Below are 18,114 nucleotides of genomic sequence, written 5' to 3' on the forward strand. Positions count from 1 at the left end.
TCACTCGCTATAAACAAAGGCAGTCTCTGCAGACAGGACAAAGATTGCAATTCGCTTGTCCTGGGGGCTGTTAAGGAAAAGTGCCCAGACTATACCTGTTCTATGAGTAAACCGAGGATTTTCTGTTCCACTATGAATCTGACATTCCAAAGAAAATGTTTACAACTTAATAAAGACGGGGTGTGTGTGATTGCTTACCACACATATACTCATGTAAGAGTCCATCAACAATGAGAGTAAAAAATCACTTATACATGAACCTTCATCCCTATTTCCTCCTGCTTCCAGATTCACATATTTTTCCAAATTGCTGAGAAAACTGTGTAAGGTAATTCTATAAATGATGTCCAAAAATGGATGCAGGAAAATATCGGCACATACTTTATATAGAATAATACTTAGTACCGATTCCACCATCCAACTCTGGGCACCAGACTTATGCCTGCTAAAACCTGGTGCAAATCCTGGCACCAGGTTGGACATGGAGACCTTTATATACTATAGCTGGACATGTTCACCCTCTCCTATCCTAGCTAAGATAATATTCAAGCATCTTTCTTACCTCATGTGCAACTTTTTTAAAATTTGTTCCCTTATTTTCGTTCTCCTGTTATTCTATCTTAACTATTTATATTTTATATGTTCCATCTTTGCTTACACCCTATACTGTCTATTAAAATGTTTTATAGTGTATTCTGTTGGCATTGTAATATAACATATTATGCCATATGTTGTATTATAATCTGAATATTTTTACTGCTGTAACTGTCTATTGCTTATGTTTGAGTTATCCTTGCTGTACACTACCTTGAGTAAATTCCTTCAAAAAGGCGGTAAATAAATCCTAATAAATAAACAATTTTATAACACTGTGTCCAACTTTTTGGAATGCCCCTCCTTTGGCCATGTTTCCCTTTTGGATTGCACACTACGTGATCTAGGCGCCCAATATTATAGACTAGCGCAGAGCCACATGCATGCGCAAATCCTAATTGGTGCCAACTAACATCAGTAGCTGGGACTGTGTTTGATCCTTCTTTAAGACAGTTCTCCAGCACAACTAGAACTGTCAGGCTAGCTTTAGGTGGATTGTACCAAGTACTAGCGCTTTTCAGAAAAAATACAATGGGGAAAATTCTTTAAAATGGTGTCAAAAATTAGGCACAGATAACAGCAATACAAGTACATACAGTATACACACATCACAACTGAGCTGATGGTTCTTCTCTCTCTGATGCTCCGGGAGTGTAGTGACTGTTCTAAATTAGCGAGGTCTTGCAATACAAGTATGTATAGTATTTTGTATTAAAGTTTTTGGGTTGTGGAACGAATCGTCTGAGTTTCCATTATTTCCTATGAGGAAATTCGCTTTGATATACGAGTGCTTTGGATAAACCCACCTCTATCCAGAAAGTAACTGGGACTGTGTTTGATCCTTCTTTAAGACAGTTCTCCAGCACAACTAGAACTGTCAGGCTAACTTTAGGTGGATTGTACTGAGTACTAGCGCTTTTCAGATAAAATACAATGGGGAAAATTCTTTAAAATGGTGTCAAAAATTAGGCACAGATAACAGCCGGTGCTCAAGGTTATTCTATAAAGGGCACTCAGGGATGTGTTTTATAGAATAGCATTGAGGCCCTGATTCCATAAACAGCCGCTAGACACCATTTATAGAATCACACCTAGTAGTCTTAGGCACTGGTAAACGTTGAATCCTTAGGCACGCTGCCATTTAAGTCAGGGTTTTCTTCGCCTAAATGAGTGCGCCTAAGTCAGGCCATGCCCAAAATTCACCCTGAATCCACCCCTAACCACACCTACTTGCCGATAGGCTAATTAATTTTTAAATATTTTTAAAATTGTTTTCTTAATGGTGCTTTCAATTATCAGTGCCAATTAAGCCAATTAAGAAAATTAAGGGCTCCTTTTACTAAGCTGCGTTATAGAAACATAGAAACATAGAACATGACGGCAGAAAAGGGCCACAGCCCATCTAGTCTGCCCACACTAATGGCCCACCCCCTAACTACCTCCATGAAGAGATCCCACTGCCAATCCCATCTTTTCTTAAAATCTGGCACGCTGCTGGTCTCAATTACCTGTTGTGGAAGATTATTCCAGCGATCAACCACCCTTTCGGTGAAGAAATATTTTCTGGTGTCGCCATGAAATTTCCCACCCCTGATTTTCAACAGATGCCCTCTTGTTGCCGTGGGTCCTTTAAGGAAAAAGAGGGGCATTAACGCGCGGAATAGCGTGCGCTACAATGCCGTACGCACTAGACGCTAATGACAGCATTGAGCTGGCGTTAGTTCTAGCCACGTAGCATGGGGTTAGTGCGCGCTAATCTGCTGCAAGCGCTAAAAACGCTAGGGCACCTTAGTAAAGGGAGCCCTAGGTTATGCCCCCAGATCAGGTAGACATGCCGACCTAGGTGCCTAACTTTAGATGCCATTTATAGAATCTAGGCCTGAGTTGCAGATTTCCTGCTCAGCTTTGGGCGTGAGGACTTGTGCCAGCTGAAACCTGGTGTAAATCCTGGATTGAAAGTTGGATGTGGATCCCTGATATTCTGTAACACTGCGGACATCTTTGTGATGCCCCTGACCCGCCCATGGCCACGCCCCCTTTTGAGTTGCACACAATCCAATTTAGGTGCCCATTGTTACAGAACAGCATGCAGTCAAATCAGTACCCATATCATAATTTTTAGCCTCATTTTCATTCATTTTTTGGTTTGATATACTCATTCGATCTAATGAAAATTTATCACACACAGATCTATTTTTATGAATGGGAACTGTGTGTTAATGTATGTTGGACAGATTTTGCATGCACTAAAATCAAGGCACAGTAACAAATGCACATCCTTATTAGGACACAAACTGAATCTGCTAACTTTCATAAATCACAGTACAAGGGTGATAACTAGTTATCTATTGGCTCCTCACATCAACAAAATGTAGACATTCTGAAAAGCAGTATAAAAATCATATTTTTTAAAAGGTTATTTCATTGATGTTTGTGACAGGTGAAAAGCCCAATATTAATACAAAAAGATTAACTTGCCCAGATTTGCTTTGTTAGCATGCCTTAAATTTAGTGATGGCTAAATCATTTTATTTCACAGGTTAAAGTGTATTAATTTAATTATTTCGTGCTCAGAAGTTCCAGCCCATGTAAAAAAAAAAAAACAACCCACCAATTCTATTAAAAACATTTACGAAACAAACTGAAAATCAAGGAAAGGCCCAAATGAAATGCAAACAAACCAAACACTACTACTCAGGAAACAACCCTGTTCTACATCTCACTGTTCACTCTCTCCTCGTCCTCCTCACCTTTAAACTGTTAAAATTCCTACTCTATCCCCTTCCTCAACTGTTGATGCAGACCTATGGCTCAGCCTAGCTCTCAGTAACCGGACTGCACAATGTCTATGCTCCCATATAGCACAGTTACTTACCGTAACAGGTGTTATCCAGGGACAGCAGGCAGATATTCTTGACTGATGGGTGACGGCACCGACGGAGCCCCGGTACGGACAATTTTAGAGTGATTGCACTCTAAGAACTTTAGAAAGTTCTAGCTAGGCCGCACCGCGCGTGCGCGAGTGCCTTCCCGCCCGACAGAGGCGCGCGGTCCCCAGTTAGGATAAGCCAGCTAAGAAGCCAACCCGGGGAGGTGGGAGGGACGCAAGAATATCTGCCTGCTGTCCCTGGATAACACCTGTTACGGTAAGTAACTGTGCTTTATCCCAGGACAAGCAGGCAGCATATTCTTGACTGATGGGTGACCTCCAAGCTAACAAAAAGAGGGATGGAGGGAAGGTTGGCCATTATGAAAATAAATTTTGCAAAACAGATTGGCCGAAGTGTCCATCCCGTCTGGAGAATGCATCCAGACAATAATGAGATGTAAAAGTATGAACTGAGGACCAAGTAGCAGCCTTGCAGATTTCCTCAATAGGAGTGGAACGGAGGAAAGCTACAGATGCTGCCATAGCTCTAATTTTGTGGCCCGTGACAGAACCCTCCAGTGTCAGGCCCGACTGAGCATAACAAAAAGAAACGCAAGCAGCAAGCCAATTGGACAGAGTGCGTTTAGATACAGGATGACCCAACTTGTTAGGATCAAAGGACAAAAACAGTTGAGGAGATGATCTGTGAGGTTTGGTGCGATCAAGATAGTAAGCCAGAGCACGTTTACAATCCAAGGAATGCAAAGCCTGTTCACCTGGATTAGAATGAGGCTTTGGGAAAAAAACAGGTAGAACGATGGATTGATTAAGGTGAAACTCAGACACAACCTTAGGAAGGAATTTTGGATGTGTACGAAGGACAACCTTATCATGGTGAAAAACAGTGAAAGGTGGATCAGCCACCAGTGCATGGAGCTCACTGACCCTCCTGGCAGAAGTGAGAGCTATCAGAAAGACCACTTTCCAAGTTAGAAATTTAAAATGCGTTGTGGCCAGAGGCTCGAAAGGAGGCTCCATTAACGCAGAAAGAACCACATTAAGATCCCATACAACAGGAGGGGCCTTAAGAGGTGGTTTTACATTGAAAAGGCCTTTCATGAACCTTGAGACTAAGGGATGAGCTGAGAGGGGTTTTCCCTGGATCGGCTCATGAAAAGCTGCAATGGCACTAAGGTGGACCCTTATCGAAGAGGATTTAAGACCAGAGTCAGATAAGGACAAAAGATAGTCCAATACCAATCCCACTGCTGTAGATATGGGATTATGGTGATGTAACAGGCACCAGGAAGAAAACCGAGACCACTTCTGCTGGTAACATTGAAGAGTAGACGGTTTCCTGGAGGCATCAATAATAGAACGGACAGGCTGAGAAAGGAGAGCATGAGGTGCAGTCAGCCCGAGAGATACCAAGCTGTCAGGTGCAGAGACTGTAAGTTGGGATGAAGAAGCGTTTGCTGATTCTGTGTAAGTAGTGAAGGAAACAGAGGAAGAGGTATGGGTTCCCTGGAACTGAGTTGAAGTAGAAGGGAAAACCAATGCTGTCTGGGCCACCGTGGAGCGATGAGGATCATGGTGGCTTGTTCCCTCTTGAGCTTGAATAAGGTGCGCAGCATGAGCGGAAGAGGAGGGAATGCATAAAGGAAGAGATTGGTCCAATCCAGAAGAAATGCATCGGGTTCCAGACGGTGAGGAGAGTAAAGTCTGGAGCAAAACAGGGGCAGTTGATGGTTGTGGGGAGCTGCAAAAAGATCCACCTGAGGAGTGCCCCATTGGGAGAAAATGGACTGGAGAGTCGAGGGGTCGAGAGTCCATTCGTGAGGTTGAAGAATTCTGCTGAGATTGTCTGCTAAGCAATTCTGTTCCCCTTGGATGTAGACTGCTTTCAGGAATAGGTGACGAGCAGTCGCCCATGTCCAAATCCTTTGAGCTTCCTGACATAAAGGACGGGATCCCGTCCCTCCTTGTTTGTTGAGGTAATACATTGCAACTTGGTTGTCTGTGCAAATGAGAAGAACCTGAGGAAAGAGGAGATGTTGAAAAGCTTTGAGGGCGTAAAATATCGCTCTGAGTTCCAGGAAATTGATGTGGTGCTTCTTTTCCTGGGTGGTCCAAAACCCCTGAGTTTGGAACTCGTTCAAGTGAGCTCCCCATGCATAGGGGGAGGAATCTGTGGTGATGACTAGTTGATGAGGAGGTAGATGGAACAGTAGACCTCTGGATAGATTTGATGAGTTCAACCACCAAAGAAGCGACTGTCGAAGAGACGAGGTCACAGATATGTGTTGTGAACAAGGATCCGTCGCTTGTGACCACTGAGTCGCTAGGGTCCATTGAGGAGTACGCAGGTGGAGCCGTGCAAAGGGGGAGACATGCACTGTGGATGCCATGTGCCCCAAAAGTACCATCATTTGATTTGCTGAGATGGAAGTTTTCTGGAATACCTGCTGACAGAGATGAAGGATGGTGTGAAGGCGGTTTGGAGGAAGAAACGCCCTCATTTGAACAGTATCTAGAATGGCTCCAATGAATTGAAGTCGCTGAGTTGGAATGAGGTGTGACTTGGGTAGATTGATCTCGAACCCCAACAGTCGAAGGAAGGAAATGGTCTGATTGGTGGCTATGTGAACGGACTGAGGAGAAGGAGCCTTGATGAGCCAGTCGTCCAGATAAGGGAAGACTTGAAAATTGTGGGAGCGGAGATAAGCTGCGACCACAATCAGACATTTGGTGAATACCCTGGGAGAGGAGGCTAAGCCGAAGGGTAGCACCTTGTATTGGTAATGATGTTGGTTGACAAGAAAGCGAAGGTATTGTCTGGACATCAGATGCATTGGAATGTGAGTATACGCCTCCTTGAGATCGAGGGAACATAGCCAGTCTTCCTGAGAGAGAAGAGGGTATAGGGTGGCAAGAGATAACATCTTGAACTTCTCCTTGACCAGACATTTGTTGAGATCTCTGAGATCTAATATTGGTCTGAGATCTCCGGTTTTTTTGGGTACAAGAAAGTACCGGGAATAAAATCCCAGGCCTTGCTGGTCTAGAGGAACTGGTTCGATGGCATTGAGAAGGAGGAGGGATTGAACCTCCTGACCGAGAAGGAGGGACTGAGCCTTGTTGGAAGCAGACTCTTTTGGTAGACTTAACGGTGGAGGAGTCTGAAAGTTCAGGGCATATCCGTGAGCGATGATAGCAAGTACCCACTGGTCGGAGGTAATTGCTTCCCATCGAGACAGAAAAACCTGGAGTCGACCTCCTATGGGCTGAGTTTGAAGGCATGAGGGGGGAAGACTGGCAATGTTCTCGAGAAGAGAGTCAAAAGGGCTGTGTAGACTTAGGTTGAACAGCCGGTTTTACAGCAGGCTGTTGTTGTTGACGAGCCTGTTGCTGCTGTTGACGCTGCCTGCGAGGTTGAGGAGGATGAGTCTGAGCTGGGCGAGCAGAAAACCTTCTTTGATAAGAAGGTTGTTGCCTGAATGGACGAGGAGGAGGAGGCTTCTTCTTGTTTTTCAACAAGGAGTCCCACCTAGTCTCATGCGCGGAGAGCTTTTGTGTGGCGGTATCCATGGACTCCCCAAACAGCTCATCCCCAAGACAAGGCGCATTGGCCAGTCGGTCTTGATGGTTTACATCCAGTTCCGAGACCCGTAGCCATGCCAACCTTCTCATTGCTACAGAAATAGCAGTGGCCCGTGACGTCAGTTCAAAAGTATCGTAAATGGAACGGACCATAAACTTCCTTAGTTGCAAAAGACTAGAAGTACATTGCTGGAAAGCAGGAAGTTTACGGTCCGGAATGTACTTTTGAAAAGAGGTCACCTGTTGAATGAGATGCTTCAGGTAAAACGAGAAGTGGAATGCGTAATTACCTGAACGGTTGGCCAGCATGGCGTTTTGGTAAAGGCGCTTTCCAAATTTATCCATGGCCTTTCCTTCTCTGCCAGGAGGAACAGAGGCGTAAACACTGGCACCTACAGACTTCTTCAGGGTTCATTCCACCAACAAGGATTCATGGGGAAGTTGTTGCTTGTCGAATCCTGGAATTGGAATGACTTTATAAAGAGATTCCAATTTTCTTGGGGCTCCCGGGATGGTTAAGGGAGTTTCCAAGTTCTTATAGAAAGTTTCCCTCAAGATATCATGGAGGGGCAACTTTAAGAACTCCTTAGGAGGATGATCAAAGTCCAAGGCATCTAAGAATGCCTTGGACTTTTTAGAATCAGACTCCAAAGGAATTGAAAGGGTGTCTGACATTTCCCTTAAAAATTTGGTAAATGAGGAGTGCTCTGGCTTAGTAGCAGGGTCTTGCACCGATACATCCTCCTCTTCAGATGAATAATCTTCCTCGGTACCGAGGTGATCATCCGAGTCATCCCACAAGTCAGGGTCCCGTACCGATTGGAGACGGCCCTGAGAAAGTGGAGTCGAGGTGCCAACATGTTTAGTCTTGCGTACCGATTTCCCCGAACGGTTGGAGACGGTACCAGGGGAGTGTAGAACGGTACGGGGCTCAAAGAACGGTACCGGTTCAGAAGTGTCCGGAGCAGAACGTCGTTTCGGCTCCGCTGAAAGAATAGGCATGGACATGGATTTGTGCGGTGCCGACAAAGTCGATGTCAATAAAAGGGGTTGATCGACGGTCGGCACCGAAGGCTCACTGGGTACCGACACTGGAGGATTCGGTGTCAACAGAGCCAGGAGCAAATGTTGTAGTTGCTGTTTAAGCTGGACCTGGAGAATAGAGGCAATGCGCTCATCCAACGTAGGTCCCGATTGCACCGGTACCGGTCTTTTCTTGCTCGGTACCTTCGGTGCCGCTCGACGCTCGGGTGAAGTCGATGCCGATGACGAGGCAGTGACTTCAATGGGAGCGGAGCGTTTACGGGGCCGGCGCTCAGTCTGCAGGACTTGGCTCACTGCATGCTCGACTGGTGGCCCTAGGACAGTAGGGGAAGGCTTCTTAGCCGGCTTACCTACAGGGACCGACGTCGGTGATGTATCTGTCGGTGCCGAGACAGTCGGTGTCGATTTGGAGGAAGTTGCCGATGTCGATACTGGTGCAACTTCCATGTCGGTGCCGAACAGAATTCGTTGTTGAATTTGTCGGTTTTTTAAAGTTCTTTTTTGTAAAGAACTACAGCGGGTGCAGGTGTCAGCCCTATGGTCCGGACCCAGACACTGAAGGCACCACTTGTGCGGGTCGGAGAGAGATATAGGGCGCGCACACCGCTGACACTTTTTGAAACCCGGTGACGGGGGCATGAAGGGAAAAACCGCTGTAGCAAAATCGAAGCCGGAGGCTTCGATGGTGCCAACAGGCCCCGCCGGGGTAGTCAATAAAAAGTGAAAAAAATAAAACAATTTTTTTTTTTTTTTTTTACAAACGGTAAAAGAACAAGAAAGAAATAAAATGAAGAGAAAAATACGCGCGAGCGGGAAGGCAAGTGAACAGTTTAGGAAAAAACTTCCAACAGCCGTTGGAAACACGCGTCTTCTTAGCTCCGCGGAATTAAGAAAACTGGGGACCGCGCGCCTCTGTCGGGCGGGAAGGCACTCGCGCACGCGCGGTGCGGCCTAGCTAGAACTTTCTAAAGTTCTTAGAGTGCAATCACTCTAAAATTGTCCGTACCGGGGCTCCGTCGGTGCCGTCACCCATCAGTCAAGAATATGCTGCCTGCTTGTCCTGGGATAAAAATCATTACAAGAATAACGCAGGAGTTACAGGCCCTGAGAAGCTCACACTTACCAAAGAGCTGCCCAGAGTACCGAGCTGGTAGGAAAATTCTGAACACTCATGGTACTAATTTTATTTTTTTGTTAACCATTTATAATCCATTCTATCCACAAGATCTAGGTGGAACAGATCTGCAGCTGCAGAGGGTGCAGGGCCAGGGATCACAACCCAATCCCTGGCATGTCACGGCCTGGAAGTGGGTGTATCCGCCTCTTTGAAAACCACTGTGTTGATGCAATTCCTTTGGCCTGACTCATCTCTCTGAGTTATTCTAACTATGAAAAAGTAAAAGCACCCAGGTGATAATTCAGAAATTTGATACTGCTAGTCCCTTTAACATAAATACAGTGAATTTGCATTCTTTAGTCATGATCTCTACATTTTGGCGCTTAAAACATAAGTGCTGAACAAGTTTCTGTTGTTACAGATGTTTTGGTAAATTTATTTACCATTCAAATGATTCTACATAATTGGAAATCCTGAACACTACATTCTGGTGGAACACAGTCCTCACGATACACTTATATGCAGTGGCGTACCTAGGGTATGTGGCACCCGGGGCCCATCATTTTTTGACAACCCCCCCTATGTAAAAAAATATTTTTTGTAATGACCATGAAACAGAATAAATGGTCAGAATAGAAACAGGCAGTGAAAATTTTCTTATATTCCAAACATAACATAACATAAATTATGTCTGAATTGTCATGACATCAGAAGTACATATGGAGTAGTTGCAGGTGATGCTTGGGACAGTTCTGATTGTGTTAGTTCGGTTTTATGTGTTTTTTGAATAGAAGGGTTTTTATTTCTTTTTGAAGGTTTTGCAGTCTGTGGTCGATGTCAATTGGTTGTAGAGTTGGGGGTCGAGTGTTGCAGCTTGAATGGCTAGTTGGTTGTCGAACAGTTTTTTTCTTTTGACGTTTTTGGTTGGAGGGTGTGTGAATGGTGCGTGAGTTCTCCTATGTCTGTTTGAAGTGGATTGAATTATTTAGCTGAAGAAATTAGTTACCCCCTCATCCCACACACATTAATTCTCTTCCATTTTTGTTCCCATTATAAAAAAACACTGATAAGTTCCCAGAAAAAAAATACATTAAAATAAAAAGTGAAAACAAAGGCCCCTACAGATGAGAACATAACATAAGAATAGCCTAACTGGGTCAGACCAATGGTCCATCATGCCCAGTAGCCCATTCTCAGGGTAGCCAATCCAGGACACTAATACCTGGTCAAAACCCAAAGAGTAGCAACATTCCATGCTACCGATCCAGGGCAAGCAGACACTTCCCCCATGTCTTAATAACAGATTATGGACTTTTCCTCCAGGAATTTGTCCAAATCTTTCTTAAAACCAGCTACACTATCTGCTTTTACCATAACTTCTGGCCACTTCATTTTTAAGTTTAGATCTTTCCTTTCAAACAGAGACCTTGCTAGATGTCAAATACAGCACAAGGTAACTTCACATGGACTTAGCTGTGCAGGAAATGTGAATCTCCTCATACACCCACCATATAGTGCAAAAATGTGCAAAGGTCTGTTTTTTTCTCTCGATCACTACATAGCCTAATGCCACACAAGCAGCGCTGTTACAAACATATTCTGTAGGTCAAAGCTAAGGATAACAAAGTTTCCTTCCTTGGACCAGAAGGAGATAAACCACTGGAAGAGATCCCAAAACAATACCCAAAGACCCACTCAGTGTGTGAACCAGTTGAGTGGAGTGGATTAACTGGGGGATGGAAATGGGCCTGGAGTTTGCTTAGCAGAATTTCCCAGACCACCTCTTCCTCTCAACACATTGACACGCTGCCACCATCACCACTAGGAACACCTCACTGGGTAGGCCAGCTATGCTATAAACTTTATAAAACACATTATTATATTTTCTTATAAAGCACATATTTTAACTGAACTCTCTGACATCCTCAGCCTTTCCATTCACAAAAATAGAAGGAAGAAAAGTTCCCATTTCCTGCTGTCTCATGTCCCCGGCCTATACAATATTTTTTTTCTGCAGACCCTTCAAAAGTCTGACCAAATCCTCGTTTCACTTGCATTATAAAGTACTGAGGATGCCATCTCTCCCCAATCCCAGGTCCTAAAGTCTAAGACAGTAGCGCAAACTAATGCTGCCAGATAAAGGAAAAAAATTTTTGATTCGATTCAGCCCTATTGAATTGGTTTTTCAATTCGATTTTCCTGCCCAGTTGGGTGATTTTTTTCAAAACTCCTGGTGGGTTTTATAGCTTTTTCACCCCCTTTGGCTTCTCCTAACCACACTGGCTCTGTGGTGTAAATAAAATAAAGAAACAAAAAGGACTTTTCCTCTCTCTGTTAAATCCTAGCTTACGTTTGCAGTCCAACACCAGCTCTGGCAGGATACACATTTCAAATCTGACATATTATAATCACAAAACAGAAAATAAAATTAATTTTTCTACCTTTTGTTGTCTGGTTATATTTCAAATCTTGTTGGTCCAAGGCTCTGGTTTTCTTCTGAAAACTTGCTTGCCAGGGTCTCCTTCTTTCTGCATGCTAACCATCCATCTGCCAACTCTGTCCTCCCTTTCCATTTCCCTTCCATTCCCAGGAAGTCTGGTATCTTTCCTTTTTTTCATCTCCCTCCACAGATCCACCTTTTCTTAAATTCCTTTTCATCCGGCATCTCTCCCTCCTTCCCCACCATCCCAGAGTCCACCATCTCTCCCTTTCTTTTCCTAATTACCCTCCTATCCAGTATCTCTATCCCTCCTCCACACCATCCCTTGTGTCCAATTTCTCTCCCTTTCTGTTCCTTCCCTCCCTAAATCACATGGTCCATCATCTCTCTCCCTCTCCTCTATTTTCAGACCCATTATTTCTTCCCCCCCCAAAGTTTGGCATATGCACGTCTCTTTGAACACCCCCTTCCCTCCGTGTACTTCTAAATCATGGTCCCCCCCAAAGGCCTGTCCCCCCTTAAAGGTCTGCCTGTTCCCCCTTGAAGGCCTGCACCCCCCTTGAAGGCCTGTCCCATCCCCTTGTAGGCCTGTCCCCCCCTTGAAGGCCTGCCTGCCTGTCCCCCCCTTGAAAGTCTGCACCCCCCGAAGGCCTGCACCCCCCGAAGGCCTGTCCCCCACTTGAAGGCCTGTCCCACCCCCTTGTAGCTTCTCCCCCCCCTTGTAGGCCTGTCCCCCCCTTGAAGGCCTGCCTGCCTGCCTTTCCCCCCCTTGAAGGCCTGCACCCCCTTGAAGGCCTGCACCCCCCCCTCGAAGGCCTGCACTCCCTTGAAGGTCTGCACCCCCCAGAAGGCCTGTCCCCGACTTGAAGGCCTGTCCCACCCCCTTGTAGCTTCTCCCCCCCTTGTAGGCCTGTCCCCCCTTGAAGGCCTGCACCCCCTTGAAGGCCTGCACCCCCCCCGAAGGCCTGCACTCCCTTGAAGGTCTGCACCCCCCCCCCAAAGGCCTGTCCCCCCCTTGAAGGCCTGCCTGCCTGCCTTTCCCCCCCTTGAAGGCCTGCACCCCCCCCCTCGAAGGCCTGCACTCCCTTGAAGGTCTGCACCCCCCCGAAGGTCTGTCCCCCACTTGAAGGCCTGTCCCACCCCCTTGTAGCTTCTCCCCCCCTTGTAGGCCTGTCCCCCCCTTGAAGGCCTGCCTGCCTGCCTTTCCCCCCCCTTGAAGGCCTGCACCCCCCCCCCCGAAGGCCTGCACTCCCTTGAAGGTCTGCAACCCCCCCCGAAGGCCTGTCCCCCCCTTGAAGGCCTGCCTGCCTTTCCCCCCCTTGAAGGCCTGTCCCCCCTTGAAGGCCTGCACCCCCCCCCCTCGAAGGCCTGCACTCCCTTGAAGGTCTGCACCCCCCCGAAGGCCTGTCCCCCCACTTGAAGGCCTGTCCCACCCCCTTGTAGCTTCTCCCCCCCTTGTAGGCCTGTCCCCCCCTTGAAGGCCTGCCTGCCTGCCTTTCCCCCCCTTGAAGGCCTACACCCCCTTGAAGGCCTGCACCCCCCCCCCCCCGAAGGCCTGCACTCCCTTGAAGGTCTGCACTCCCCCCGAAGGCCTGTCCCCCCCCTTGAAGGCCTGTCCCACCCCCTTGTAGGCCTGTCCCCCCCTTGTAGGCCTGTCCCCCCTTTGCCTGCCTGCCTGCCTTTCCCCCCCTTGAAGGCCTGTCTCCCCCTTGTAGGCCTGTCCCTCCCTTGAAGACCTGCCTGCCTTTCCCCCCTTGAAGGCCTGTTCCCCCCCTTGAAGGTCTGCACCCCCCCAAAGGCCTACACCCCCCCTGAAGGCCTGCCTGCCCCCCTTGAAGGCCTGGTCGCCTGCCTGTCATCCCCTCACCCTTGAAAGCCTGCTTGCCTGCCCGCCCGCCCCACCCTGAAGGCCTGATGCCCCGACCCACCCCGAAGGACCGCTCGCCCCCCTGGCCTCCCGCACCACCTATGAAGCAGCCGCAGCAGGATCGCGAAGTCAGCGTCAGCGATCCCTGCGCTGCTTCCTGCACCACGGTCCCGCCCCTCCTCTGACGTCAGAGGAGGGGCGGGATCGCGGCGCAGGAAGCAGCGCAGGGATCGCTGACGCTGACTTCGCGATCCTGCTGCGGGCTGCTTCACAGGTGGTGCAGGAAGGTCAGTGGGGCGAGCGGTCCTTCGGGGGTGGCGGGGGACTGAACGGCAAGGCCGGGAACACCCCCTTAGGGCTGGCACCCGGGGCGCACCGCCCCCCCCCGCCCCCCTCTTGGTACGCCACTGCTTATATGAATCCAAAGCAGCGGAATTCTCTAACAGACAAACTACTGTCACCAAAATCTGGGCCCCCATAGTAAACTTCTTTCAACAGCCACTGACATCTCCACCATAACTCTCTACTTATTGATGACTCCTGATGATTCACAATTTTCTGGTGCTTACTCCTATTACCAATAAGCACAAGGGTACAGTCATATATATATCAAAAATATATCAGAAAAACGTACTGTATAGTTAGTTTAGTAGAAGAATGAAGAATGACGTTCTGCTGCTTACTCCTATTACACATTCTGTCCTCATTTCTCAATACAGTACTCCCCTGAAATTCACGGGGTTTAAGTTTCTGGAACCCCCGCAAATTTTGAAAAACCGCGAATACAGTTTTTAGGCAGGGGAGACAGGAGAGGGCAGCTAGAGAGGCAGGAGAGAATGGGTAACAAGAAAGTTGGACTTGGGAGAGTCTTTGGACGTCGTGTACCTGGACTTCAGTAAAGCTTTTGACAGTGTCCCACACCGCAGGCTGCTAAGCAAGATGGAATCGATGGGGTTAGGAGAGACACTAACTGCATGGGTCAATGATTGGCTGAGTGGCAGACTTCAGAGGGTGGTGGTTAATGGTACCCTCTCTAAAACATCGGAGGTGACCAGTGGAGTGCCGCAGGGCTCGGTCCTGGGTCCACTCCTTTTCAACATATTCATAGGGGATCTGACTCAAGGGCTTCAAGGTAAAATAACACTATTCGCCGATGACGCCAAACTATGTAATATAGTAAGTGAATGCAGTTTACAGAATTATATGGCGCAGGACCTGCTTACATTGGAAAGTTGGTCCTCAACCTGGCAGCTAGGCTTCAATGCTAAGAAATGTAAGGTCATGCACCTCGGAAGCGGAAATCCATGCAGGACGTACTTCTTGAACGGAGAAACTTTAACTAGGACTTCAGCAGAACGAGATTTAGGAGTAATCATCAGTGCAGACATAAAAACTGCCAATCAAGTGGAGAAGGCTTCATCTAAGGCAAGGCAGATATTGGGTTGTATCAATAGAAGTTTCGTCAGTCGAAAGCCTGAAGTCATAATGCCGTTGTACAGGGCCATGGTGAGACCTCATCTGGAGTACTGTGTGCAATTCTGGAGGCCACATTACAGTAAAGATGTGCGCAGAATTGAATCGGTTCAGCAGACGGCCACCAGGATGATCTCGGGGCTCAAGGGTCTCTCGTATGAAGAGAGACTGAACAAATTGCAGCTCTACACTCTCGAGGAATGTAGGGAGAGGGGAGACATGATCGAAACATTTAAGTACCTCACGGGACGTGTCGAAGTGGAAGATGATATTTTCTTTCTCAAGGGACCCTCGGCCACAAGAGGGCACCCGCTCAAACTCAGGGGCGGAAAATGTCATGGAGACACCAGAAAGTATTTCTTCACAGAGAGAGTGGTTGATCATTGGAACAAGCTTTCAGTGCAGGTGATCGAGGCAGACAGCATGCCAGACTTTAAGAATAAATGGGATACCCATGTGGGATCCCTACGAGGGTCAAGATAAGAAAATTGGGTCATTAGGCATAGAAAGGGGGTGGGTAAGCAGAGTGGGCAGACTTGATGGGCTGTGCCCTTTTCTGCCGTCATCTTCTATGTTTCTATGTTTCTATGAGAGGCCAGCCGGAGCACCGGCGAGTGAAGGAAATCACTCGCTGTATGCTCCGACCGCCTCTTCCTATACTAAAGTCGGGCCTCACCAATCAGGAGCTGCTTTGACACGCAGCTCCTGACTGGTAAGCCCGACTTTAGTACAGGAAGAGGTGGTCGGAGCATACAGCGAGTGATTTTCTTCACTCGCCTGTGCTCCGGCTGCCCTCTCCTGGCCGGTCATTCGCGGTCGCAAAATGCCACGAATGATCGGGACCGCGAACCGCCGACCGTGAATTTGTGGGGGAGCACTGTAGTTGAATATGGTATTATTTCTTCCCTCTCCAGGTTCCACTTTTGACTTCTACGGGGTTGCTTTGTATGATGGCATACTTTCACATTTCCTACATGTGTTCAATATTGTACCTGTATCACCATGTACTCATGCTTTGGCAGATACCGTATCTCTTCTTTACATTACATTACATTGTTCTTGTTAACCACGTAACCACAAGTTCAACAAAGTTTACAAAAGACTATTAACGATAAGCATAGTACAAATGAATTAATTAATCAGATACTTGGAAAATAGATAAGTCTTCAGCTGTGTTCTAAAATGTTTATAAGAATAAGTTGCGAGCAATAAAGCTCGAAACTCTTTGTCGTGAGAGGCTGCTTGGTACGCTAGTGTATGATCAAGACATTTTTTTACTTCTATAGCCTTGGACAGAAGGAAAATTAAACAAAGGATGAGTTTTTCTGCTGTGTTTATATGAAGCTAAGGAAAATCTATTGACCGAATAAGGAGGAGCTGATCCATACACTACTTTATAGCAAAAATAGCCAGGCTTAAACGGTGACAGGTCAAAAGCGCGCGCCAACAAAGGCGCGCCGAGACAACTAACACAAGGCAGAAGCCCGCACTGAAGAAAAACAGTGTTTTAAGGGGCTCCAACTGGGGGTGTGGGGGACCCCCCCCCCCCACTTTACTGAATACAGATTGCGCCAGCGTTGTGGGGGGCTTGAGGGGTTATAATCCCCCACATTATACTGAAAACTTCACTTTTTCCCTAAAAAACGGGGAAAAACTTAAGTTTCCAGTATAATGAGAGGGGTTACAACCCCCCAAGCCCCCCACAACGCTGGCGCGATCTGTATTCAGTAAAGTGGGGGGTTCCCCACCAACACCCCCCTTCGGAGCTCCTTAAAACACTATTTTTCTTTGGCGCGGGCTTCCACCTTGCGCTCAGTTGTCTCGGCGCGCCTTTATCGGTGCGCGCTTTTGACTATGAACCGCTTAAAAAGCACACGAGTTTCCATATATGAAATGATATTTATTTAATTCAATTTATATCCCGTTCGCCCCCAAGGAGCCCAGAGCAGGATACACGGTTAACATACATAACAATTAACAACAAGGAACCTAAGTCCAATTTATTTTTTTATTTAAAAAATTTCTTGCTCGCTACATCCACAAACATAACTACCCCATACAGCCCACCATTAAAATACTGGGTGTAACTCTGGACCAATGCCTCACCATGAGAGATCTGGTGGACTCCCTAATCAAAAAGAGTTTTTTCACCCTCTGGAAACTTAAATCCATTAAAGCATACTTTGATAACTCTGCCTTCAGAATCTTGGTACAATCCCTCGTATTAAGTCAACTCGATTACTGTAACATCGCCTACTTAGCAATCCCCCAAAAGAATATGCGACGATTACAACTAATGCAAAACACTGCGGTCAGACTAATCTTCGGTCTAAAGAAGTTCGATCACGTGACGCCATACTTCAAACAGCTACACTGGCTGCCGATGGAAGCTCGTGTAAAGTTTAAGTTCGCCTGCCTCTGTTTTAAAGTTTTCTACGGTCTAACCCCTAAATACATCACTGACCTATTCTCCTTCTCAGCCAACAAACACAAGAGAAGCTCCCACTCGCACTTCGTTTCTCCCCCGGTTAGAGGATGCAAACTAAAAAAACACTATGAGCATCTTCTCTCACATCAGGCTGCTCTATGGGGTAAAGACCTAGAACAACTCCTATTGCCCACCACTTATGAGGTATTCAGGAAACGCCTCAAAACTCACTTATCCCTGAAATACCTAGACAGCTGACCCACTTCCCTCCTTCCCCTCTCTTGCCCTTTCTCCCCATTGTTCCCACATCCCTTAAGTTAACTCAACTTGTACTCCACTAATCTTCTGTAAACCGCATAGAACTTAACGGTATTGCGGTATATAAACTGTTATTATTATTATTATCCAATAGTTTCTCCGCGGGCTACAAAAAAAACACGCACAATAAAACATACAATTACATAGCAAAATCAGAAACATTCATCAAATACACATTTCACTTAGAATATATACTGTCATACAATCCACAGATAAACACAGATAGAGCTGTCTTCAAACACTTTTTGAATTGCAAAATCCCAGGCAGGGACCTTACTTCTGGTGGTGATGCATTGCACAAGATTCCACCTTAAATAGAAAGCATTGATGGCCAAAAAGTTAAACGTTTCATAACTTTAAACGA

General features: G+C 46.7%; 1 protein-coding gene across 6 annotated transcripts in view; it reads right to left on the reverse strand.

The window, feature by feature from the left end:
- The window catches only part of MBP (myelin basic protein), a 461,835-nt gene that overhangs the window by 414,639 nt on the left and 29,082 nt on the right, over positions 1 to 18,114 (reverse strand). The window contains exon 1 of one of the 6 annotated variants that reach the window (XM_033934378.1): positions 9,231 to 9,276. The exons of the other annotated variants lie outside the window; for them this stretch is intronic. The gene's annotated coding sequence lies outside the window, so the exon portion shown is untranslated. Of the gene's footprint in view, positions 1 to 9,230; positions 9,277 to 18,114 lie in introns of those variants that run through there. 6 annotated transcript variants of the gene reach the window in all.

The sequence above is a fragment of the Geotrypetes seraphini genome, chromosome 2 (assembly GCF_902459505.1).
Source record: "Geotrypetes seraphini chromosome 2, aGeoSer1.1, whole genome shotgun sequence".
Lineage (NCBI taxonomy): Eukaryota > Metazoa > Chordata > Amphibia > Gymnophiona > Dermophiidae > Geotrypetes > Geotrypetes seraphini.